This window comes from Ascaphus truei, chromosome 3 (genome assembly GCF_040206685.1).
Source record: "Ascaphus truei isolate aAscTru1 chromosome 3, aAscTru1.hap1, whole genome shotgun sequence".
NCBI classification, from domain to species: domain Eukaryota; kingdom Metazoa; phylum Chordata; class Amphibia; order Anura; family Ascaphidae; genus Ascaphus; species Ascaphus truei.
The window spans coordinates 272,731,063-272,757,124 of record NC_134485.1 but is presented as its reverse complement, the minus strand read 5'-3'; the positions used below and the strand labels follow the sequence as shown (position 1 = coordinate 272,757,124).

General features: G+C 40.4%; 1 protein-coding gene across 15 annotated transcripts in view; it reads left to right on the top strand.

Moving 5' to 3' along the window:
• Positions 1–26,062, top strand: part of MBNL2 (muscleblind like splicing regulator 2) — a 188,050-nt gene that overhangs the window by 61,011 nt on the left and 100,977 nt on the right. Inside the window, exon 2 of one of the 15 annotated variants that reach the window (XM_075590829.1) lies at positions 19,682–19,922. The exons of the other annotated variants lie outside the window; for them this stretch is intronic. The gene's annotated coding sequence lies outside the window, so the exon portion shown is untranslated. The remainder of the gene's footprint in view (positions 1–19,681; positions 19,923–26,062) is intronic. 15 annotated transcript variants of the gene reach the window in all.

Genomic DNA, 26,062 nt, shown 5'->3' with positions numbered 1-26,062 from the left:
GATACCAATACATTTGAAGTTATTCAGAGACCCGTTTTGGCATATACTGAAGTGCTTAGACACTGGATGCATCTGATCCTGTTTACGAATGAGCCTCACGTGTTCAAGAATTCTCATTCTCATTGAACATGTGTGTAGTGAGACCAATGTACTTCTTCTTACAACCACAAATCAACATATAGATAACATATTCAGTTTTACAGTTTATAAAAACAGAAATATTGTATGACTTAGTATCATCTATATTTGTAAAAGTTTTAGATTTCAAAATGTATTTGCAGATTTTACATCTTCCGCAGGCAAAGCAACCCACTAGCTTAGGAAAGAATTCTTTTTTAATCACAGTTCTATCCTTCCTAATTACACTAGGGGAAACTATATTGCCCAAGGTTTGTGACTTTTTGAAAACAAACTAAGGTCTGACTGCGGTGATTTCTTTAAGCAAGGGGTCTATCGTCAGAATTGGCCAATGTTTATTTACAATATTTCTGATTGAACTAGCCTGTCTACTGAATACTGTAATAAAGTATGGAGGGTCTGCATTAGACACATGAGCATCCTTTTTAATTCTCCTTTGTTCGCTTTTTTCCAGAGATCTATGTATGAGATCATCTCTGTTTTAATGAAGAGCATTAAGATGTGCTTCTACTAAAATCTCATGATCATAGCCTCTGGATAAAAAACGATCTGTTAATTCAATTGATCTCAAATGATAATCCTCGAGATTCGAACAATTTCTTCTTAGGCGTATAAATTGCCCATAGGGAATACTCTTAAAGAGACTTCGACTATGTCCACTGCTTGCATGTAGTAAGGTATTCCTTGAATTTTCTTTTCGGAAGATATCCGTATGTACCTGTTAATCAAAACCCACATAAAGTTTCAAATCTAGAAAGTGAATGAAATTGGAATGGTAATGTGACGTAAAAATCAAATTAAGTGTATTTAGATTAATATATTTAATAAACAAATTTAGTTCCTCTACAGAACCATTCCAAATAAGCAAAAGATCGTCAATATAATGACGGTAAAAGTGAATGTGGTGACGAAAGGGATTCCTATCTCCAAACATGGCTTGCGTGTACTGATTGATATGTGTGGTTGATTGAAGTGCTGGTTGGTTAAAGTGTGAGCAGTTTGAACAAGGAAGCAGTTAAACAAGGTATCGTTATTGAAGTACAGTTTACTGTTAGTACTTCTAAACTTCATAGTTGCTAGAATGAGCAGGATTGAAAATGCCACTCAATGCACATCTTGCCACATGTATGTGCACTTGGAGCAGCTGTTCCAAGGAGCATACCGCTGTGAGAAGTGTGAGCAAGTGGTCTCTTTAGAATCAGAGATTGCTGATCTGAAGAGGCAACTTGGAATATTGAGGGACATTGGCAATCTTGAAAGGGAATTAGAGCTCACTGAGCAGGCCCTTGCTTCGACTAGTGGTGCAGATGGTGGCGCTTTTAGTGAGGAGCAGGTAGGTAGCTTAGTTGCTGTTAGTGAGGAGCAGGTAGGTAGCTGGGTGACAGTTAGAAGGGGAAGCAGGGGCAATAGGGAGAGGCAGGTCGTTTCTGAGCTGACACATCCCAATAGATTTGCCATGTTGAGTGAAGATATTGGGAATGTTGGGGCAGAAATGGCAAGGCTGGGGGAGACTAATTCCTCTAGCAGCCAGGGGAATAGTTCCTCCAGCACAGTGGGGACTCAGGATGCTCAGATGCAAAGAAAGATTGTGGTGGTAGGGGACTCCATTATTAGGAAGGTAGATAGGGCAATCTGTTGCCGGGACCGCATGAACCGAACAGTTTGTTGTCTCCCGGGTGCTCGGGTTCGGCACATTGCGGATCGGCTAGACAGATTGTTGGGGGGGGCTGGGATTGACCCGGCAGTCTTGGTACATGTTGGCACCAATGACAAAGTTAGAGAAAGATGGAGGGTCCTAAAAAATGATTACAGGGATCTAGGCCAAAAGCTTAAGGCAAGGACCTCCAAGGTAGTATTTTCTGAAATACTACCAGTGCCATGCGCTACCGCAGGGAGACAGTCAGAGATCAGGGAGGTTAATGCATGGCTAAGAAAGTGGTGTAGGAAGGAGGGGTTTGGGTTTTTAGAGCACTGGGACTCCTTTTCTGAGAGGTGCCATCTATATTCTAGGGACGGATTGCACCTCAATGAAGAGGGATCTTCTGTGCTAGGGGGGAGAATGCTAAAAAGGTTGGAGGAGATTTTAAACTAGGATGGAGGGGGGAGGGGAATGAAACAGATAATGAACTAAATGGAATAGATAAGGATACAAGGTGGTATGGAGGTAGAATGGGGGCAAGTGCAAGTTTGACAAGCAGTGAGATACCCATAGTAAATAGAGATAATACTAGAAAACTTCTAAAGACTAAACCAAGTGGGAGCAGAAAGGAAGGAGCAGATAAGATAATAGTACAGGCTGAAAAAAAACTGAAATGCATGCTTGCTAATGCAAGAAACCTGACAGATAAAATGGGGGAGCTTGAATTAATAGCTACAAAGGAGCAGTATGATATCATAGGCATTACTGAAACATGGTGGGATGAAACTCATGACTGGACAGTTAATTTAAAGGGGTATTCTCTTTTTCGGAAGGATCGAACAAATAGAAGGGGAGGTGGAGTATGTCTATATGTTAAACCAGATCTAAAACCTATTATAAGGGATGATGTCTATGAAGGGAATGATGAAAATGTAGAGACCTTGTGGATAAAAATTAGCAGTGGAGGTAAAAGTATAAAGAAAATGTTTGTGGGAATATGCTATAAACCACCAAATATCTGTGAGATTGAGGAAGCTAAAATACATTTGCAAATGGAGAAGGCATCAAAACTGGGTCATGTTTGCATAATGGGGGATTTTAATTATCCAGACATAGACTGGGGCAATGAGATTAGCGTTACAACAAAAGGAAACAGGTTTTTGGGGGTGCTTAAAGATAATTATATGACCCAAATTATTGAGGAACCAACCAGGAGAGGGGCAGTTCTGGATTTGGTCATATCAAACAATGTAGAAGTAATAACAAATATTCAAGTCCTGGAACATTTGGGTAACAGTGATCATAACATGGTCTCGTTTTAAATAAATGATCAAAAAACAGATTACTTGGGTTCAACAAAGACCTTCAAGTTTGGAAAGGCAGATTTTAATAAACTGAGGTCTAATCTAATAGAAATACAATGGGATGATGTTTTTGCAGGGAAAAATGTAGAAGATAAAAGGGCAGTCTTTAAAACATTGTTAGAAAAGCACACTTATCAGTGTATACCCTTGGGTAATAAGTATAAAAGAAATAAGTCAAAACCAATGTGGCTAAATAAACAGGTAGGGGAGGAAATGGACAAGAAGAGGAAGGCGTTTAGATTCTTTAAGTCAGAAGGGACAGAGACATCGTATCAGAATTATAAGGAATGTAACAAAAATTGCAAAAGGGCAATCAAATTAGCAAAAATGGATAATGAAAAAAGGATTGCAATAGAAAGTAAGGTCAACCCTAAAAAGTTCTTTAAGTACCTTAATAACAAAAAAATGAGAAAAGAAAATATAGGACCTTACAGTGTGAGATGGGTAGGCAGATTATTGGAGATAAGGAAAAAGCTGAGGTATTAAACACATTCTTTGCCTCTGTGTTTACCAGGGAAGAATCAAGTTCAATAGTAGTGCCGCAGGAGGAAGCCACAACCTCCATATTAATGAACAATTGGTTAACTGAGGAAGAAGTTCATAAGCGACTTGAAAAAATTAAAGTTAATAAGCCACCTCGCCCCGATGGCATACATCCAAGAGTTCTCAAGGAGTTAAGCTTAGTAATAGCAAAACCATTATATTTAATATTCAAGGACTCCATTTCCACAGGCTCAATACCACAAGATTGGCGTAAACAGATGTGGTGCCTGTATTTAAAAAGGGAGCTAGATCACAACCGGAAAATTACAGACCTGTAAGCCTGACTTCAATAGTAGGGAAACTACTTGAAGTTTAATACGGGATAATATTCAGGAATACCTAATGGAAAACAAAATTATTAGTAATAGTCAGCATGGATTTATGAAGGATAGATCTTGCCAAACTAACCTTATTTGTTTCTTTGAGGAGGTAAGTAGGAATTTAGACCAGGGTAATGCAGTTGATGTGGTCTACTTAGATTTTGCAAAGGCTTTTGATACGGTTTCACACAAGAGGTTGGTGTACAAAATAAAGAAAATTGGACTCAGTAATAACATATGCACCTGGATTGAAAACTGGTTAAAGGACAGACAACAGAGGGTTGTCATAAATTGAACTTTTTCAGGTTGGGCTAAAGTCGTGAGTGGAGTACCTCAGGGATCGGTACTGGGACCCATGCTTTTTAACTTGTTTATTAATGACCTTGAGGTTGGGATCGAGAGCAAAGTCTCCATCTTTGCTGATGATACTAAATTGTGTAAGGTAATAGAATCAGAGCAGGATGTAATTTCTCTTCAGAAGGACTTGGAGAGACTGGAAACGTGGGCAGGTAAATGGCAAATGAGGTTTAATACAGATAAATGTAAGGTTATGCATTTGGGATGCAAGAATAAAAAGGCGACTTACAAATTAAATGGAGATATATTGGGGGAATCCTTGATGGAGAAGGATTTAGGAGTGCTTGTAGACAGCAGGCTTAGCAATAGTGCCCAATGTCATGCAGTAGCTGCAAGGCAAACAAGATCTTATCTTGCATCAAACGGGCTATGGATGGAAGGGAAGTAAACATAATTATGCCCCTTTACAAAGCATTAGTAAGACCACACCTTGAATATGGAGTACAATTTTGGGCACCAATCCTAAGAAAAGACATTATGGAACTAGAGAGAGTGCAGAGAAGAGCCACCAAATTAATAAAGGGGATGGACATTCTAACTTATGAGGAGAGGCTAGCTAAATTAGATTTATTTACATTAGAAAAGAGGCGTCTAAGAGGGGATATGATAACTATATACAAATATATTCAGGGACAATACAAGGAGCTTTCAAAAGAACTATTCATCCCACGGGCAGTACAAAGGACTCGGGGCCATCCCTTAAGTTTGGAGGAAAGGAAATTTCACCAGCAACAAAGGAAAGGGTTCTTTACAGTAAGGGCAGTTAAAATGTGGAATTCATTACCCCTGGAGACTATGATGGCAGATACAATAGATTTGTTCAAAAAAAGGTTGGACATCTTTTTAGATGGGAAAGGTATACAGGGATATACCAAATAAGTATACATGGGAAGGATGTTGATCCAGGGATTAATCCGATTGCCACTTCTTGGAGTCAGGAAGGAATTATTTTTTCCCCTTAATGGGGTTTCATGTTTGCCTTCCTCTGGATCAATATGTAAGTATAGATATAGAATAAAGTATCTGTTGTCTAAATTTAGCATAGGTTGAACTTGATGGACGTACGTCTTTTTTCAACCTCATCTACTATGTAACTATGTAACTATGTAACATGTGGGTTGCTTCCCACCAACCCAGGAACAAATTTGCATAGGAAGGTGCGAAACAAGTACCCATAGCTGTCCCACGTGTCTGGAGATAGAAAATCCCCGAAAACAAAAAATAATTATGTGTGAGTAAAAAGTGAATACAATCTAATAAAAAAGCTACGTGAAGTGGTGATAATGATGCATCTAATTCGAGAAAGTATCTCGTGGCTTGAAGGCCATGTGTGTGTGCAATGATAGAATATAAAGAAGAAACATCTAAAGTTACCCATTGAAAATCCAGAGACCATGGATAATTGTGAAATAACGTGAGAAGATGTGAGTTGTCCAATAGGTGTGAAGGGAGGGTGTGAACAATAGATGACAAATAATAATCAACATAAATCGATAAGTGTTCACCCAGTGCCCCTATGCTGGAAACTATTGGACGACCCAGTGGTGCATCAAGGGATTTGTGTACCTTAGGAAGGTGATGAAAAACAGGAATAATGGGGTGCAAGCAGTGTAAATAATCATACTCTTTCTGAGATAGGACATAAAGTTCTTTACCCATCTCTAATAATTCATATAGTTCCTCAAGGAATTTACCAGTAAGATCTGAAGACAATATACAGTATTATAGGAGAATTGATCGTTCAGTTGTCTTAATGCTTCTGTTTGATAGTATGTATAATCCAGAACTACGACAGCGCCCCCCTTATCTGCATTTTTGATTACAATATTATTGTTATCTTTGAGGGTAGAAATCGCTTGTCTCAGTTCTGGATGCATATTATCACAACCCCTTGGCTGTCCTGCACATTGAATTCCTCTGGATAGCAAGAATAGATCTCTCTGTACAGCTTGACTAAATAGATCTATTGCGGTACCTTTAGTATTGTCTGGACAAAATTTTGATTTATTATGTAAACCCTCGGGTTTACGCCCTAGAAAGTTCATAATTGGATCCAATGGTTCTTTGTGTTCTTCCAATAATTCCATCATGTCATTGAAGAAACAATGATCTCTGAATGTTAGTTGATTTTGTATATCAAATATTTGTACCCCAGTTTCATTAGCATATTCATTATCATTTAAGGATCCCTGTACAGGATACTCTTTATTCTTCTCTTTAAGTTTAAAAAACCTTTTCAGAGAGAGTTTTCTAATGAATTTGAATAAATCTACTGTTTAGTAAAAATATCAAAATCTTTATCAGGGGCAAATGTCAAACCAAGATCTAAAACTCGTAATTCAGCTGATGTTAGTTCATGTTGGGATAGATTAATTTCATTGGTATCTTCAATTTTTATTGACGTCTCTTTTTCGATGGATTGCCCCCTATATTTGGCTTTAGATTTGTGTCCCTTCTTTCTTCATTTTTTGACGAAGTTTGGCGTTTTGTAATGAGATTCGGGCTATTACCTATGTGTCCTAAAGTAGAACCTTCCTCAGTAGAGGAAGCTAATGAATCATATTCCGAAAAGGACACCCCATGTGCATTCGATTTATTATCTGTTGTTTCTGTGTCTCTTGTGTCCCTATCTTGTTGTCTCATTTTCTGTGCTTTCTTCAGAATAGACTTAGTGGGTTTATTAGACCCTTGTGATTTGGTTTCACTAGAATGTTTTTTCTGAGTTTTTTTGATCGGATGTGTCTTTTGCCATATATAGACTTGATTACGTTCGTAATCAAGTCTATCTCGATCGTATTTGATTTGCTTGGTTTGCATAATATTTTTTTCAAATTTAGTACTATTAGCAGCCAATTTTTTATCAAACTCAGTAAATTCATTCATGTGAGTAAACTCTTGTAATTTAACTTGTAGTTTAAGCACTTCTTTCTTGGCCACGATCTTTTCTTTCTGTCTATGGGAAAAAATTAGATCAATGAGTCCTACCTGGCTCTGGACCTGGTTCCCTTTTGTTAAAGGCTAACATCCATCCAAAAATGCTTAATTACATTTTGCTGAGGCTGAAATATTTCCACTCCATGAAAAGTTTAACATGCAGCGCTAATATTGTCAGTCGAAGCTCAAAAATTAGTAGCTTAAGGAAGTTAGATATTCATCTACACGACATTCTTCAACCACTTTTGCCTTTTTTTTGTAATAGGCACAGTTCTAGTAAAAACAGAAAGCCGGCGCCTCCAAGAATATATAGTGAGTGAATTTTGACCAAATAGAGAGTCCAATTGGGGATAGCAAGCAATCTTGAGGGGAATCTTCAATGAAGTCTCACGAGGATGACAAACACTCATGAATAACAAAAAAGACAAAGGGAAAAATCATACCAAACACCTGAGAAGAATAACAAAAAGATTATTACAATTTTAATAAAATGCAATGACTAAATATAAAACAACAAACAAATGTCCGTGAGGCTAAAGACACAGATGAGACAGTACCATCCAGTAGGAGTAAAATTGAAATCCTTCTTACAGCAAGACTGAGAATAATAGACCCATAGAGAAGCTGTCCTTCCTCCCCAGACCAGGAAACCTCTGCAAGGGATGAAGTTGCGTGTCCTCCGCAGCTCCACGCTAACAGAACCACCACCGCTGCCGCACTCACAAGCCCGCACGGTCTACGGGGGGTGCCACTCGGATGATCCGAAGCGCCACGCTGCTGTGACAAACAGCACCGCCGCGCACACAGACATGCTGGTCGCACGGTGTGCTGATGACATCACAATGTAGCGCTGGTACACGGGGAGGTCCTGGAAGTCAGTACGGCTCTTGGGGCTCAGAGGGACAGAGTCTGGGCTAGACACAACTCAATAAGGGGGGATGATACGAGTCTTGAAGCCAATAGAACCACCCTACGCGTTTCGTGATGGAAATCACTTCGCCAGGGGCATGATGGGAATAAAAACATGCTGACATATATATATATATACTCTCAGCACTAATTGAAACCAAAACATGGGATAATAACATAATATCAAAATGAAAAAATCAATACAAGTTATTCTTATCAGTGAATGAATGAACTAAAAATAAACAAAAATTAAAATATATATAGAACACATAAGAAACAATAAACAAACATATTAAACAATGGAACAGAGACCTCATAGAACCTATCAGGGCTTGGAGGCCCATCTTAAAGGAACAATGTCCAAAAAGATCAATAAAAATTTGAATCAATAAAACCCCAAGAGTGCTGGGCTGGGAGATGGAATAAAGACAATAGCCCAAACACTAAGACCGCCAATACCAACAGCAATCAGCAAAGTGGTATACTCAAGTGTGAAACACATGGTACTTATAATTATTAAGTCTATTTGACCAGAAAGGCTGCAAGGTCGAAATCAATGTTAAGACCGTTGGGAGATAACGTTTTCAACTCATATATCCAATATGACTCGCGTTTGCTAATTCCATTAATTTTATCTCCTCTCCAATTGCCTGGATAAATTTCAATAGGTTGGCATATGAGGCCTTTAGGGTTTTGTTGGTGGTGAACTAAAAAATGGTGTGACACACTATGAGTAGTTAAACCACTCCTAATATTGTACACGTGCTCATAAATGCGCCTCTGGTAAGATCTCCCCGTGCGGCCAACGTATTGTAGCCCACAGGGACATGGTAGCTGATAGATGACAAACACAGAGTGGCAATCAATATAAGAGCGGATATTATAAATCTGATGTGTTACATTAGAGGTAAACGTGACTTGATTTGTACTGTGTTTACAGGCTGTGCAACTCATACAGGTGAAAAAAACGTTTTTACGGGATACCGCACCTGATGTTTTATGTATATTAGGACAGCTGGGAGCTAGCCTCGATTGTAGATGAGAGGCTTTTTTAAATACAATACAAGGTTTGGGGGGAAGGATATGAACCAATGTTGGATCTCTTAAGAGAATTGGCCAGTGTTTACACAAGACCCGCCTAATGTCGGGGGCCATAGAATTGTATTGTGTAATAAAGGAAACAGTATTTTTCCGACTGGGATCAACCCTGTCCTTATTGTACTCCAAAAGACTAGATCTCTCAATATCCTGCACTTGTAGCAGGGTTTGAGAGAGTGACTCATCAGAGTATTGTCTATTGAAAAAATTGGCTTTAAGCTCACTCGCCTGAGATTCAAATGCCTCATCACTTGAGCAATTGCACCTCAGGCGAATGAACTGACCCTTAGGGATGTTACGCAACCACTGTGGGTTGTGCTGACTATTGGCCAACACATAATTGTTGGCCTGTACAGACTTGAAATGGGTTTTAGTACGTATTCAATTATCTGTAGATGTAATGTTTAAATCCAAAAAATTAATAGAACTAGAGTCAAAATGACAGGTAAATTTGAGAATCATATGGTTATTGTTAAGATAGGAAATGAAGTGGTGTAACAAATCAATACTGCCATTCCACACAAACAATATGTCGTCTATGAAGCGAAGACAGAGCACCAGGTTTGCACCAAGGAGGCAGTTATTCCAAATATAACTCTCCTCCCACTGCCCCATAAACAAGTTGGCATAGCTTGGTGCAAACCTGGTACCATAGAAAAAATAGGCTAAAGCGCTCCAATGCAGGTATAATGTATAATGTAAGCCAAACCACTAACCAAGGTAAACAAAGTATAATATAGTACTTAATATGCACTGGTATGGGTACTATCCTCCTGAAGACAGGTGGTAGATGGTACAAGCCCACTCACCCTCAGTCTCATTGGCAGGTTCCCCTGAACATCAGCAATACTCACATCTTAGTAGTGGTAGGCAGGCTGTGCAGCTTCAGATATGCAGTATACAGGAAATATGGAAAACAAAAGCGCACTAGCAAAAACGGAGCAGGAAGGACCCAAAATCAAAAATGAATTAAAAGGACACTTTAATGTGACAAAAGACCCATCCAACGCGTTTCGAACGTCACAGCTTTCTTTTTCAAAGTGCCCTTTTAATTCATTTTTGATTTTGTGTCCTTCATGCTCCGTTTTTGCTAGTGCGCTTTTGTTTTCCATATTTCCTGTATACTGCAAACCTGGTACCCATTGCTGTGCCGCACGCCTGCAAATAAAACATTAAATTGAAAGAAAAATAATTGTGTGTCAAAATAAAATGAATAGAATCCAAAAGAAAATCCTTCAGAACTGATGACATACTATTGTCCATATCTACCGTGTGGCGTATGGCTTGACACCCGAGAGTGTGGTCAATCACAGTGTATAAAGATGTTACATCGCCGGTGACCCACACATAGCGCGGGTGCCACTCCAAATCGCGCAGTGCTTGCAGCACATGGGTGGTATCATATAGATAGGACTTCAAACGTAAAGCATGAGGTTGTAAATAAAAATCAATGAATTGTGACAAATTGGAGGTTAATGAACCAATGCCGGATATGATATGTCTACCTGGTGGTTCTTGTAAGTTCTTATTAATTTTGGGAATGGTATAAAACAAGGGAATGCGGGGATGAATCATGTTCAAAAAGTCATATTCATCCTGTGTGATTGCCATATTTGCCAGCCCACGATTCAGAAGTGAGGTAAGTTCAGCAAGGAATTGAGATGTGGGATCAGCGGGCAATGGGAGGTATGGGGTGATGTCATCAAGTAGTCTCTTTGATTGTTGGATATAATAGTCTTTGTCCATCACCACTATACCTCCATCTTTGTCCGCTGATTTGATCACTATAGATTCGTTTTTTTCCAACTGAACCAAAGCCATTTTTCCCTGTTGGTTCAAATTGTCTTTTCGAATCTTAAAGTTACGACTAGAAACCTCTAGATCGTGAGTGACCAAGTCTATGAAGGTGTTGACGAAATGTCCCTGTACATGTTTAGGGTTAAAAGTAGAACTCTTCTTAAAAGTTTTGGGAGGGGAAATTCTTAAAGTCTGGTCGTTTTGGGTGGGAATAGTTTGATTACTAATGCTACTGATGGTGTCATTAATTAAATATTTCTTTAGTGCCAATTTTCTCGCAAACTTTTGTACATCTATATAGATGTTAAAGCTATTTGGCCCACAAACAGGTGCGAATGTTAGACCCTTACCCAATACTTTTTTCTCAACATCAGACAGTGAATATTTGCTGATGTTAAAGATATTCTGATATTCTACATGGCTTCCCCTATCTCTATTTCGTCTGCTACTACCTCCTTTCTGTCCTCTACATCGTTTTTTCTTTTTTTCTTGCTGCCTAGAAGCACTGAATCTAAAGGGGGTTTGGATACTGTTGTCACCTTTACCTCTGGGAAGATGTGCTCCCTCTCCCTTCGCCACTCTAAAACTTAATTGAAGATTCCCCTCAGGATTGCTTACCATCCCCAATTGGACTCTCTATTTGGTCAGAATTCACTCACTATATATTCTTGGAGGTGCCGGCTTTCTGTTTTTACTATTTGGTTTTGTTGATTTGTGTTGATCACTTTTTGCCTCGGCAGCCTCACCTTCCAAGTGAAGTTTCCTTAGTAATCACTGTAATAATAATATTAATACTATTTTCAATTTTAGCATTAGCGCTGTCCACACTTCTCCCCTTTTTTTTCCAAGAAACATTCTAGACTGTGAAGACAAGCAGCATACTGTAACCATGTGCCAAAATCTTTCTGAAGAGTCTCTGTTTTTACATTTCTCTTTTTATTATGGTCTTTTCTTATCTTGAATAATGTTATATGTTTGAGGTTGGCAGAAGGACCATAAAACACAAGTGCCATCATCATTTTACGCCTCCTCTTTTTGTGAAATAGAATGCACACAGTTGTTTACAGTAGACTTGGGGTGGCCAAAGTAACAAGCCATCATAAGGCTACAGCCACAGTACTCACTGTTGCACGCGCGCCTGGCGGGGTGGTGGCACGTGCACGTGTGAAAGCCACGGTCTGTGGTCTGCGGTCTCGCCACTCAATGAATCTCTGCGTCGGGACGTAACATCCTCATCTGCACGCTGATTGGCTGCTATTTCCTTCTCTATGATTGGCTTGAGAAACTCTGCCCTATCACGGTTATCACGGACCCACGTGACGCTGTCGCTAGTTGTAAACACAATTTTCTTGTCTAATGAAAATCTCGGAGTAATGGAGATCACTGGAGGGGGGAGTCCGGGGATAGCATGAGTCGGGGGATGACTGGAGGGGGGGGGGGGTGTCCAAGGACAGCAGGAGTCGGGGGATCAGTCGAGGGGGGGGTGTCTGACTGGATCGCTGGGGGAAGTCCTGGGGACAGTTTCCAATTTCACCTACTTCTGCGCCTTTCAGACTTCCTTTCAGTCTCTGAGACGTATGACAATTGGCTCCTTTCTCCTGCCTTCCACCCTTACTTCCCGCCAGATAGAAGCAGGGAGAAGATACAACATGATATTGAACTCTGGAGCAGGAAGGAAGGATACACGTATCGTTCGTGCACACCACCAACCAGGCATACAGTAATACCATGATATATCGGTACATATCTGTATCGCCATACCATCATTTTGTATTATCGCAGTATTACTATAATACTGGTTCATTGGCCAACCCTAGTGGATACACTCATATTTCCTAAGTTTAAATCAAGCGTGGTACAGTATGTCAATGTAAGCGATTTGGTAGGTTCCAGACGACAAACTTCTAACTTTCACCTCCTCAAACAGATCACAGATTGGGAAAGCACATATTGTAAAACTTTTTATTTAAAAAGACATGCAATAAACAAAGTAATGCACTTACAAGATGTCTCAGATTAAAAAATCCTTTGGGTAATTTGAATGACACCCGCATCCCACCTCGATTTTTCCTTTGGCAGCTTTAGTTCAGACGCATCACTGTGTTCCTGCTGGTACAATGAACTTCCACGGTTTGCTCCTCCTGCCATTTGAGAAATCATAGATTGTCGCTGCTCATTGGTACGGTATCTGTTCTTAGTATCCCATTCAAAATCCAACGTGATGGCTTTCTCAGGGATTTCTGTATTTAGTCCATCATCCCTTTATTTTATAGCAGCTTAATGTCCTTTTAAGTTTAACCCCCTATGGAATGACCTATTATATGGGGCATGGGTGAATCAGCAAGTATTAAGCTCCACCCACTGCTGACTGGAGACAGGGATGTCATGGAAGATATATAAAAGAAGGAGATGGTTCAGGATGGGGGTTCCTGGAGGAATGGGGTGTAGGAGCCTCAGTGTATATAGTTTACAGGAATATCCGTGAGTATGCAAGAAAACCCCATTTATTACAGTATGTTCTAGCCAGGAACAGTGTTTTGTCACGTAAGGCCCCAAGATATGTCCAAGGTGAAACCCGTGATTTACAGAAAATGAAGCATGCATGCTACAGTCCTCCATGAGGGGGATTTCAGAGTGCAACAGGACCAGCTCTACAGATAGGTTCACACAGGCCTCAGTACTAGTCTGTCTAGAGTGTGTTTACTTGTTAGGAGTTCTCAGTGTAGTAGCTCCGGAGCATAATTGAATCAGCCTTACCGGAAGGTTCTTAGTAAACTCTTGATCCAATGTGCATGAACAAAGTATACAGTACACAGTAATAGGACACTGATCCCAGAAAGTAGAGTGTATTCCCTGCGGGGTCCTCTTGAGATGAGGAATTATTGACGCTATGCAGGACATTACCAATCGAACCAATACTGAGGGAAACGAGCATAAGTACCCCCCCCCCCCCCCCCCAACGTAGGAGTGAGAACTACCAGGGGAAGAAGCACAGCGTAACTTTATGATTTGCAACCCATTAATATGTCTGACATGAAGTCTGTCTTTGTATACCGAGCCTTATAAACAGATATAAATAATGCTCTTCTTTGTATTATAAAAGTTCCTGGCAACCATCCTTATTCTATCTGCATATCCACGGCCAGCCTGCACCAACCCAGCACCCTGAACTGGTATGAGAGGCTGAGCTCTGCCATGTATATAGTTCAACTCGATGTAAACTCATTTAGAGCCGGGCAAGGAGGTCTACACATGTATTTAAAGATAGTATAGTTAGTTAAATTGTATTCTCAAAATGTTTACACTGTATGTCGTTGTTGTAGAGGTAAAAGTCATTAACTACACTCTTTGAGTACTGAGGAAAAGGCGATTAAATGTTCTTTTTGACAGGAAAACTTCTGTATTTAATAGGGAAGGTATTTTTATATGACAAATTCTGAAGATTAGGTGTCTTTAATGACTTTTCAATAGAAATATCTAGAAATTCCAAGTCGGGAAGTGCATTTAGTGAGTTTTTGCCCAAAATTCACTTCATGCGTTTTACCTCTACAACGACGATATGTACAAAAACTGTATGTACTTAAATGTTGGGAAGACTCCTATCTCAATGATTTTATTAGGCATTTCCAATGTCATTTGTGAGATTGGAAGTGTAAGAGAGGCAGGAGTACTCAGATGCATAACTAATCTGTGTGGATTTTGCTTCTCTTGAAACCCGCTTCCGGTCTGGAAATGTACAGTTAATTCTGTTTTATCGTAGCAGGTGTCTCTGTATTGGAGCACAGAGCATACTAGAAAACAAAATGTGCATGTGTGTTTATATATTTCCTGGCAAAATAATCTAACAACATTTTTTATTTAACCCGTTATTAGAGAACTACCATATAAAGTACTTTAAAAAAAAAAAAAAGTTGAGATGGTATCAAAGCCAGCAACCTAGATTTACTGCGCTAGAAGAATTCATTTGCATAAATAAATGTCATGCTCACCGGACCACACAGCCAGAGAAAGTACATGCCCAGCAGAATCTTGACATGATCCTCTTTCTTAAACACATTCTGTTTTATCTTCAACATCATCACCAATGTTATTGGCAGCCACATGCAGATTTACGGATCCGTTGGCTCGTGCAGAAGGTCTTGTTTGTAGCATGAAGACATGGCACTTTCAGGACTGTGATCTGGTTACCAGATGCAGAAATGTTGCCCTAGTTCAATACTCTGTGAAGCTCCTTCATGGCAGTACAGCCTCTAAGCACCATTCAAGTGAGTGGGACTCTGAGGCTTCCTTGCCATGGAGAAGCAGCTTCACAGCATATTGAATAAAGGCCCAAGTCATAAATGATATATGAACGGAAGCCAACTTTCCAATCATTCGTTTTTTTCCCCCATCAAAGAGAAGCTTCATTCTGCAGCAGCCGTGTGAACAGGGATCAGTAGAACTGTCTTCACCACAGTCAGCACGTTTTTGAACGAGTTGTAATTGCATGCTTCACACAATCAATTTCTTTCAACAATTTAATAGGGCTACCGTTTTCAACAGAGAACATAGACTACATGCTTTCATGAGCTAAGCTAGCTACTGTTACGTCAACATTTTGATTCAGGCACTATTTTAAACTGACAAACACTGTCCAAGCAAGCGCAAAACCCAAACCCACTACATTGTGTATATATATATTTATTTATTTATGTCAAATATATTATATTTAACTCCTTAGGTACTGCATACATGTAACGCATCCCATGCTGTTGGATAAAGTATTGTTTTAGTTCCTCTTTTCTCTATGCATTGAAGGAAGAAATACAGAACACGCAGTATAAAACTGGTAGTGTAGGACTTGCCGAAATGGGGTTACCTTTACATGGTTGCAGGCTTAAAATGTTTTGGTCAAAGTATTAAGCTAAATGACCAATACTTATGAATAAAAAATATAAAGTAATGTACTAAATATTGTCATTGAATGTAGGATTGATGCTTTCTTGTGTATTTTTCTATTTGAAACTGATCAACAATTGTTTAACAATATAAAACCTATTTCATAAAAGTTCTACTGTGAGTGTTGGTTGGGAACACTGTAAAAATTAATCTTTGAAGAACTAACACTTTTTTTCTATATTAAATGACTCAAAGCAACTTTAAATGTTTTTAATTTCTTTTTTTTTTGTATTACAAATGGTGCTTCACTGCTGCAAGAATGTGATCTGTGTGTTTATTCAGGTTTCTATGTATCCTTTTTGGTGCATTGCAGTTTGTTGCAGTCCCCTCTAGCGCTTAGGGGTTTAACCCAACAATACTTCCATTATCAAACAAACCATTTTCTGTGTCTGAATTAGTCTCTCTACTCAACAATAGTGCATTGTGTTCTCTGCATTGGCCTCATCCGGTTGAAAGCATAGACTGTGGCAATAGTGGGTAACCTAAGCTAATGGAAGTTTCACAAAAGCAGCCCTCACATTTCTGTAGGAGCTTCATGAACCTATTTTCCAGGGTCACAAGTTAAAGCAGTAATACGGCTTAGCATTTAAAATATATATATATCTTTTTTTAGTACATTATTGAAGCGGGGTCTCCGGAGCGGAAACCTGTTAATTTCATCTCTGGACCCCCTTCTTCCAGAGACACCTCTGTAGTGGGAGCCGGTACCTCTGCTGAGTTTAAAGCCCCATGTCACGCGGGCCAATAGGATGCTGTACCAGATGACATCATGGCTTCCTATTGGCCCGCATCACGTGGGCTTTTTAAAGCCGACATTAGATGACACACTATTTCTCTGGATGCAGAAATCCTGACTCCACTACGGAGGTAAGTATCTCCGGAAGCAGGGGTTCCCCGGAGCTGAAATTAACAGGGTTAACAGAGCCCCTTTTCAAACCTGTAATAATTTTTTTTAAATTAAAGGCTAATCAGTATTGCTGCTTTAAAGCTAAAATGCTTTCTTTAGTTTAAATAAAATATTCAGCAAAGAAACAGAAGTTGCTGGCAGATAAGAACCAGCTTCCTTCTCTGACCATTTTCCTACTCGCTGTGAAAACTCAGACCCTATTTGAACACTGCCATTTTTCACATTTAGGATATCATTGTGTCCAAACAGTTTTGAAAAATGTCCCAACATTAGTTTCCACCACCTCTCCTAGAAGGCTGCTCCATGAGTCATCTGCCCTAAAGTGTAGAAGTACTTCATCATATTTCTCCTAGCATCCCTTCCTATGATCTCTTGTTCTGCCATTCATTTCTCTGAACAATGCTTCCACCGTGTACCTTGCTGATACCCTTGATGTATTGGAAAGATACCCTTATTTCTCCCAGAAAAAATAAAACGTACATATTGACGTCCTTGAGCCTTTCTTGTTACATTTTGTTGTAGCAAAGCATTAATTTATTAGATATTTTTGTGCACTACAGCACCTCTATTATTTTGATATGCTTTTTGAGGTGACCTTGCATGGGTTGTAAGGTGTCTTCCAGTGCTGGGAGTTGCCTCATGGCAAAAAAAAAAACTGCTTAGTAAACATGGCCAATGATCTCCAGAACTGAATACAGTGCTCAAGGTTATGTTTTACTAGTAATCTATAAAGTAACATTATCATGACACTAGCACAGTGGTTTCCAACCTTTTTTTGGTTAAGGAACCCTATAATTATATTGTGAAATTCTGCGGAATCCCGACCCTGTCTAATAACGCTTCTCAGATCAGATGCATTGTAAGGAACCCCAACTCTCTCTAATAGCGCATCTGTGGTCAGATGCATGGTAAGGATCCCCCAACCCTCTCTAATAGCGCGTCTGTGATATGATGATGAGGTAAGGAACCCCAACCCTGGAATAGAACATTTGGTCGGGGACGTTTGGCCGCAACCATACTGCCGCTGGCACTCCTCCGCCACACCTGTCGACACTGGCACAACTCACGACAGGGCACCTCTCTGCCATCTTTAAAGGGCACCTCACACCACTCGCCTCTTCACATCTCATCTACGTTCACTGTCATCTTTAGAAGGTTCCTCATGCTCCCCTGCCACAATCTTTAAAGGGCACCGGCACCTTGCGTGCCCCCGCCTCCATCTTTAAAGGTCATTTTGCATCACTGCACGGATCTCCCCTGTCCCCATTGTTTCTATCTTTTCCCCACAACCGTTTTTTGTTTCATACATTACATTTTTACATTAAAAAAAAAATTATACATAGACAATCTTAATAGATCTTACATTAAGATATCATGCATACATGACCTCAAATTACAATTCAAGACAAAACGTAACTAAAAATAGACATACAGTTAGGTCCGGAAATAATTGGACACTGATACAAGTTTTGTTATTTTGGCTGTGTACCAAAATAAATTCAAGTTACAGTTTAATAATGAAAATGGGCTTAAAGTACAGTCTATCAGCTTTAATTTGAGGGTATTCACATCCAAATTGGACGAAGGGTTTAGGAATGACATCTCTTTAATATGTAGCCCCCTCTTTTTCAAGGCATCAAAAGTAATTGGACAATTGACTCAAAAGCTGTTTCATGGACAGGTGTGGGCTATTCCTTCGTTATTTCATCTTCAATTATGCAGGTAAAAGGTCTGGAGTTGATTCCAGGTGTAGCATTCACATTTGGAAGCTGTTGCTGTGAACCCACAACATGCGGTCAAAGGAGCTATCAATGCAAGTGAAACAGGGCATCCTTAGGCTGCAAAAAAAAAGAAAATCCATCAGCGGAATAGCAGGAACATTAGGAGTGGCCAAACCAACACAAAAAGGCCTGGACGTCCACGGAAGACAACAGTGGTGGATGATCGTAGGATCCTTTCCATGGTAAAGAAAAACCCCTTCACAACATCCAGCCAAATGAAGAACACTCTCCAGGAGGTAGACACAATTTTCATAATTTTGGCTTTGTACGCCACCACAATGGATTTGAAATGAAACAACCGAGGTGCAATAGAAGTGCAGACTTTCAGCTTTAATTCAAGGGGTTGAACTAAAATATTGTATGAAACGTTTAGAAATTGCAACCATTTTCATACACAGTCCCCTTATTTCAGGGGCTCAAATGTAATTGGACAAATTAACACAATCATAAATAAAATGTTCATTTTTAATACTTTGTCGAGAATCCTTTGCAGGCAATGACTGCTTGAAGTCTGGAACGCATGGACATCACCAAACACTGGGTTTCCTCCTTTGTGATGCTTTGCCAGTCCTTTACGGCAGCTGTCTTCAGTTGTTGTTTGTTCGTGGGTCTTTCTGCCTTAAGTTTTGTCTTCAGCAAGGGAAATGCATGCTCGATCGGGTTGAGATCAGGTGATTGACTCGGCCATTGCAGAATATTCCACTTCTTTGCCTTAAAAAACTCCTGGGTTGCTTTCGCAGTATGTTTTGGGTCATTGTCCATCTGTAAAGTGAAGCGCTGTCCAATCAACTTCGCTGAATTTGGCTGAATATGAGCAGACAATATATCCCTATACACTTCAGAATTCATCCGGCTGCTTCTGTCTTCTGTCACATCATCAATAAACACTAGTGACCCAATGCCATTGGAAGCCATGCATGCCCATGCCATCACACTGCCTCCACCATGTTTTACAGATGATGTGGTATGCTTTGGATCATGAGCCGTTCCAAGCCGTCTCCATACTTTTTTCTTCCCTGCCTGAAGTGAGTGAGACATTGCCGGGAGAAAAGCAGACGGGTGATCACGTGACAGAGGGCTGGAGAGCTTCCGTGTACCGGAGGGAGCCATGGGTCGACCTATAGAGCACCGAAACATCATTGGAGTGCCAACTACCCGGAGGGTTCCAGTAAAAGCCAAAGTCACTTCTCAAGCCCGGTAATTATGCTTCAACAGACACTCTCCTGTTTTCAACAATAGAAGCTTCCTCCTAGATCTATTACAGAGATCTGGTAGATCGGGAGGATTTTGAGTCATCTGAAGTTGCTACTTTGGAAAGACAGTGTGACAACAGTCTCCTTTATGTGAGGAGTCAGTCTAGCTAGTTTTGTTTTGGGTGTTTCACACTCATAGATGTTTGGATTTTTTCTGGATCATAAGACTCTATACAAGAGACCTTTTGTGGGACTATTTGTTCTGTGATAGGAATGAGAGGAATCACTTTATTTAAATTTGTGACCTATTTTTTCCTGTACTTATACATGTGCTATTGAGCAGCGTTTTAGCTCTACTATAGTTATTACTGGTATCTTTGTCTTTTGATGCCCTTTCCTCATATATAGCCTATCAACCATCAGAACCTCATTATATATGTATCTCATTGCGCCAAATGCATTGTTATATTGTTATATAAAGAAAAAGAAGCGCAAGCTCCATAGCATAATACCGTAATAATACGTTTAATAAAACAAAAAAGATAAACGCTCTCTTGGACATGGACTCACAAGAGAACAGGATAAAAAAGCATTTGAGAGATACATCTCTGTCATTGTGACGTCACCAATCGGAGTATATAGCGAGTCCAGTTACCGGCTCACGGGAGGTCTCCAGATAATTTATACCGGATCATAGGTAAATGTCCTCCCGATGCAACCGTCTTAGGTACTTTGGAGCCGGTGCTTGGCGCCGCCAGAAAGGTATGCCCCGGATCATGTCCCCTGTGTGGGTTCTTCCCTAACCTCTGCCTACTTGACCGACACCATCCCATGTTGGTTTAATAACATATATCATACATCTTCACCTCTCAAGGGAGAACACATTTTGTCCTATTACAGCATAATTGTAGCTATTCTCACCCCAGGGATATCCGTTTGGGTTAGCCAGGGTAGCCACACTTTTAAAAATGTAGTGCCAGAGCCGTTGACCAAACTCGTCAACTTTTCCATCTGGCAGACAAACCAAATTCTGTTACGAATCTTGGGAATGTTTGGAATCTCCAACTGTTTCCATAATGCTGTGATCTCACACCTAGTTTTTTTTTGTTTTTTTTATAAAAAAGATCCACTTTTGTAGTCATATTGATTTTTATCAGCATTGTCTACATTCTTATGCTTTTACTGCAAGGTTATTAAGAGGAAATTGTACATACACACAGGTCTCTCTCTCTCTCTCTCTCTCTCTCTCCTATCTATCTATCTATCTATCTATCTATCTATCTATCTATCTATCTATCTATCTATCTATCTATCTATATATCTATCCACACATACACAAACACACTCTGCAGCCCCCCTCCTCTACTACACACACAAAACACACTGCAGCCCTCCTCCACCCTCTACACTCACAAAACACACACACAACACACACAGCAGCCCCCCCTCTACACCCACAAACACAGAAACACACACTGCAGCCCCGTGTAAACCCATAAAACTGCAGACACACACACCAAAACACACACTGCAACCCTCCTCCACCCTCTACACTCACTGACACCCACACACTCCAGCCCCCTCTACACCCACAAAACACACTGCAGACACACACAAACAAAACAGAATGCTGCCCCCTCTACATCCACAAAACAAAAACACCAGCAGCCCCCCTCTATACCCACTGCAGCCTTCTGTAAATCCACACACTGCAGGCCAACACGCAAAACAGTCTGCACCCCTCCTCCACCCACAAAACACACACTGCAGCCCCCCTCTGCACCCACAAAACACACACTGTAGACACACACAAACCAACAAAACAGACTCTGACACCTCTACATACACAAAACACACCAGCAGCCCCCTCCCTACACCCACAGCAGCCCCCTGTAAACCCACATACAGCAGACACACACACACAAAACACTCTGCACCCCTCCTCCACCCACAAAATACACTGAAGACACACATACTGCAGGGCCCCCTACACCTACAAAACACACACGGCAGACACACACCAACAAAACCCTGCTGCCCCCTCTACACCCACAAAACACACCAACGGAAGACACACACACACACACCAGTAAAACACTGCTGACCCCCTTTACACCCACAAAACACACAGCAGACAGACACAAACCTTTCCCCTCACTCTCCTGTGCAGAGCTCTCTGCAGGCAGGGTGGGGGAGGAGTTAGTTCCTTGCTGCTGCAACCTGTCCAATCACCTCCCCTGTCTGAGAACTGATCTCCCTCTTTGTGAATGAGAACTGAAAGCTGATTGGCTGAAAAACTTGGCTGGGTGCCAAAAATTCCGGGCCATTACTGATTGGTTAAAATTCAGGGAAGTATCCAATCAGAGAGCAGGGATTTCAATAATGCCCGGAATTTAACAGCTTTAGTCTATAATAGTGATTAACACTGTTTTTGATTCAATTACATAACTTAAAGTACACTATTTAACTTATTCACTCCTTTACACATATATTAAGACACTATAGCGCTACTTAATTGTTTTTGTGTGTGACCACGAGTATTCTGAAGCTTGCCTTAAACTAGCCCGGTTACATTCTGGGTATGTGCTGGGTGTAACCTGGCAAGGCAAGTTTAAGGCAAGTTTAAGGCATTTCTGCATTGACTAATGACCCATCGGATTAACACAGCAGGGACCCCCGCTGTTAATCTGATGGGCCATTAATCAATGCAGAAATGCTGGGTCTAGTTTAAGGCAAATTTAAGGCATGTATCCAGCGTGTATCTGGGTGTACCTGGGTCTTTTTGGCGATTGGTTTGTGTTAGAATAACCGTGGACACTACAGTATGTATAAATAGCAAATAATGTAATATATATATTATCAGTTTGCTTTCTCTTTCTGCTCTTCAAGATGACACATTCTGTACCTTCGAAATTTGTATTATTTTTTCCTTTTGTTCCAGAGTAAGTAATTCAAGTAGGTTTCCCATTTCCTTAAGAATTTTGTTGAGCCTTTTTCTATATCTGAATATGTGTCTCTTATCAAAATAAATTAACTTCAATAGTTCTCTTTGTATGTCTGATATTTTGGGTACTTTTTTGTTGTAACCAATCTTTTAAAGATACACTTTTTGCCAATGGAACTTATTATAATTATCAATTTTGGAACTCAACTTCTTTGTTTCTCACTTATGTTTTCAAAGTTTCCCAATAATAATCCATCTGGCTTCAATGCATAGATCAAGTTTAAAAAAGTTTCGTATAAATTGTACAGTACCACTTTATTCCAGAAATGTTTTCTTTTCCCACATTCCCAGAAGCAGCGTTTTAGGTTTGCTTTTTCTGAGCCACATTTTGCGCATACTCCCAGTTCCTCTTTACAGGCATATCTCATTTGCCAGGGTGAAATATAGGCCCTATTTAACACCTTGATATATGTTTCCTGCATTATCACTCCACTTAAGGTTTTTAAATTTGCTTCCTGATGTTTAGAGATCTTATTAATCGCGGATGTCTTAGGGGAAATCTTTCTTCCAAATTTGGCATGTCTTTCCCCAAACTTTTTCTGCATTAACCATTAGAATTTGATTATATAAAACGTTTTGCTAACATTTTATGGAGTTCATCAAATGTATAGCTGAGTCTTTTGTATTTTTTGCCCAAATAGTCTTGTGTGTGTGTATCACCACATTCACATAGTGTCCAGCTTGAAGATAGGCGAATACTGTAAGTGTGAGTTTGGTCATTCAAATTGTTGTTTCATCTGATCAAACGTCTTTACTTGCCTCAGCTAATCCAGCATATCTTTAACCTGCGTTATCCCTTTCTTCCCCCACATTTTGAAATGTTGATTTGTCACCCCCGGCTCATATTGTGAGTTTCCCTGGAGAGGTAAGTATTTCGTTTAGTGGGATCTTTTTTCACGCTTTGGCTGTATTTCTAAATATTATCTTTTAGTTTTAGTTCTGTAGGGAGGGGGGTGTTTTTCACATGTAAAAAATACGTTCTTTTTCCAAGCTATCATTTGTGTAACTTACATTTTTTTTTAGTATCCATTCCCCAGCATATAGAAATACTGCAATTTTATTAACCAGTTTGACATTTGGGAATGACATTCCTCCATATTGTTTAGGTAAGTGAAACTTGTCCAAACAAATCCTATGTTTTCTGCCATTCCACATGAATTTAGTGAACTGGCTATTTAATACCTTTATATCTTTATTGAGTATCATTAAGGGGAGGCCGCCACCGCCATCTTTAAAGGGCACCATGTGTGGCTAGCGCTCCGATGCCATTTGTGAGCGTGACCGTGCCAGAAGCCAGGGCACATTTTTTCATTTCCCACGGCGCAAGTGAAATTTAAAAAGGTGCTTTGGTTGTGGGCACACGAGGTGCCCTTTAAAGTTGGGGCAGACATGCGCGAGGTGCCCTTTTAAGATGACAGGTAGATGCGAACGGAGGCGAGATGTTAGGCGGAAAGGTGCCATGCAGCCCTAAACGTCCAAACGTCCTAGACTGCCCCAACCCTCTCTAATAGCGTGTCTGAGATCAGATGCATTGTAAGGAACCCCAACCCTCTCTAATAGCGTGTCTGATTTCAGATGCATTGTAAGGAACCCCAACCCTCTCTAATAGCGTGTCTGAGATCAGATGCATTGTAAGGAACCCCAACCCTCTCTAATAGCGTGTCTTAGATCAGATGCATTGTAAGGAACCCCAACCCTCTCTAATAGCGAAACTGAGATCAGATGCATTGTAAGGAACCCCAACCCTCTCTAATAGCGAAACTGAGATCAGATGCATTGTAAATTCTTCTGTATTTGGTACACTGCAGCCACATTCCGGACTATTGTTAAATGTGAGAAAAATCAGCTATGTTTGCCAAAAGAAAATAGCTAGGTTAAAAGTGCTTTTGGGAAAATTTTGAAAAAACTGTAAAATGTACTTAAAATGGAAAAAAAAAAAATCTATTGGCATCCTTTGAAAGATACAATCACTTTTAAAGTAGCTGTTTTACTTAAAATGACTACAAATGTATTTTCTCCTGGTCCTCTGAATTCAAGCATTTTAGCTGCTTATGCTAAACTGTTTGACTAATGATGGCATTATAATGACACTGCAAACAAACAGCAAAAAGAACAATTTACCTGTGGCTTTGAGCACTGGAAAAAAAAGTCTTATCTCAAAAAACTCCCCATATAGATTGTATTAAAAAAAAAAACAACGCTTTTGTTTACGGTGTAAATGTCAGTCAGTAAATCTAGTAAACATGCCACCGTTCTGTCCTTATTCCTAGAAGGGACTGCACAATTAAAAAAGGTGATGTGGGTCATAGGTGAACCTTCTAGAACCGCATGCTGCACTTCGGCTGGTAGTTGGCCACAGCAAGGCAAATGGAAAATAAATCTCACCAGAACACCTTAAAAGCTACAGATATACCATTTATTTAATCGACACAAGTAGTTTAACTATCTCTAGTGCTTTTAAGCCATGCATTCTTGTTCGTCGAATTTTTTCTGATGGAACACTAAAGCAATCCAAATTCTTTCAAAGGTAGACATTGGCACTTTGCAATGTGCAGTCCACTTTGTGCCAGCAGTGTAAGGTGGTCTAACTCTAACTATTTACATTTAACACTGATCCCATGTTTTCTAGGTCTGTCCATTATGCTGACCAGTGATAAATGTAATAAATGTTCAGCAGGTGCCCTATAATCTTCCCACAGCTTGTAAGGAAGCCTCAATACACATGTATGCAGATGACACAATCCTATACTGCTGCGGCCGAGTTTATTCGAGCATTTGCCCGTTCTCGGCCGCAGCAGTAACCTGGCGCGCCCCGGAGGGTGCCGGGCGCGCGCCGAAGCAGCGGAGGAGCGCCCTCCGATCGGGGCTTTCTCCCTCCCGCTGCCGGGTCCGCCGGGTCCCCCGGAACCCCCTGCCGCCGTCCCCCACATCGCGGGACACCAGGGCTCCCTCGGGTGCATCGGTGATGCGCGGCACGCTGAGGGAGTGCGGCTAGCACGCCGGGGCATCCCCCGGCTTGCGGTGCTAGCCGTGCTTCAATAAAACGTGTCGCCAGTGTATGCACACAGCCATAGCCTCTCTGACCTTGAACACATACTTCAGTCTGACTTTTTGAGACTCGAAAACTGGATTTCCCAAAA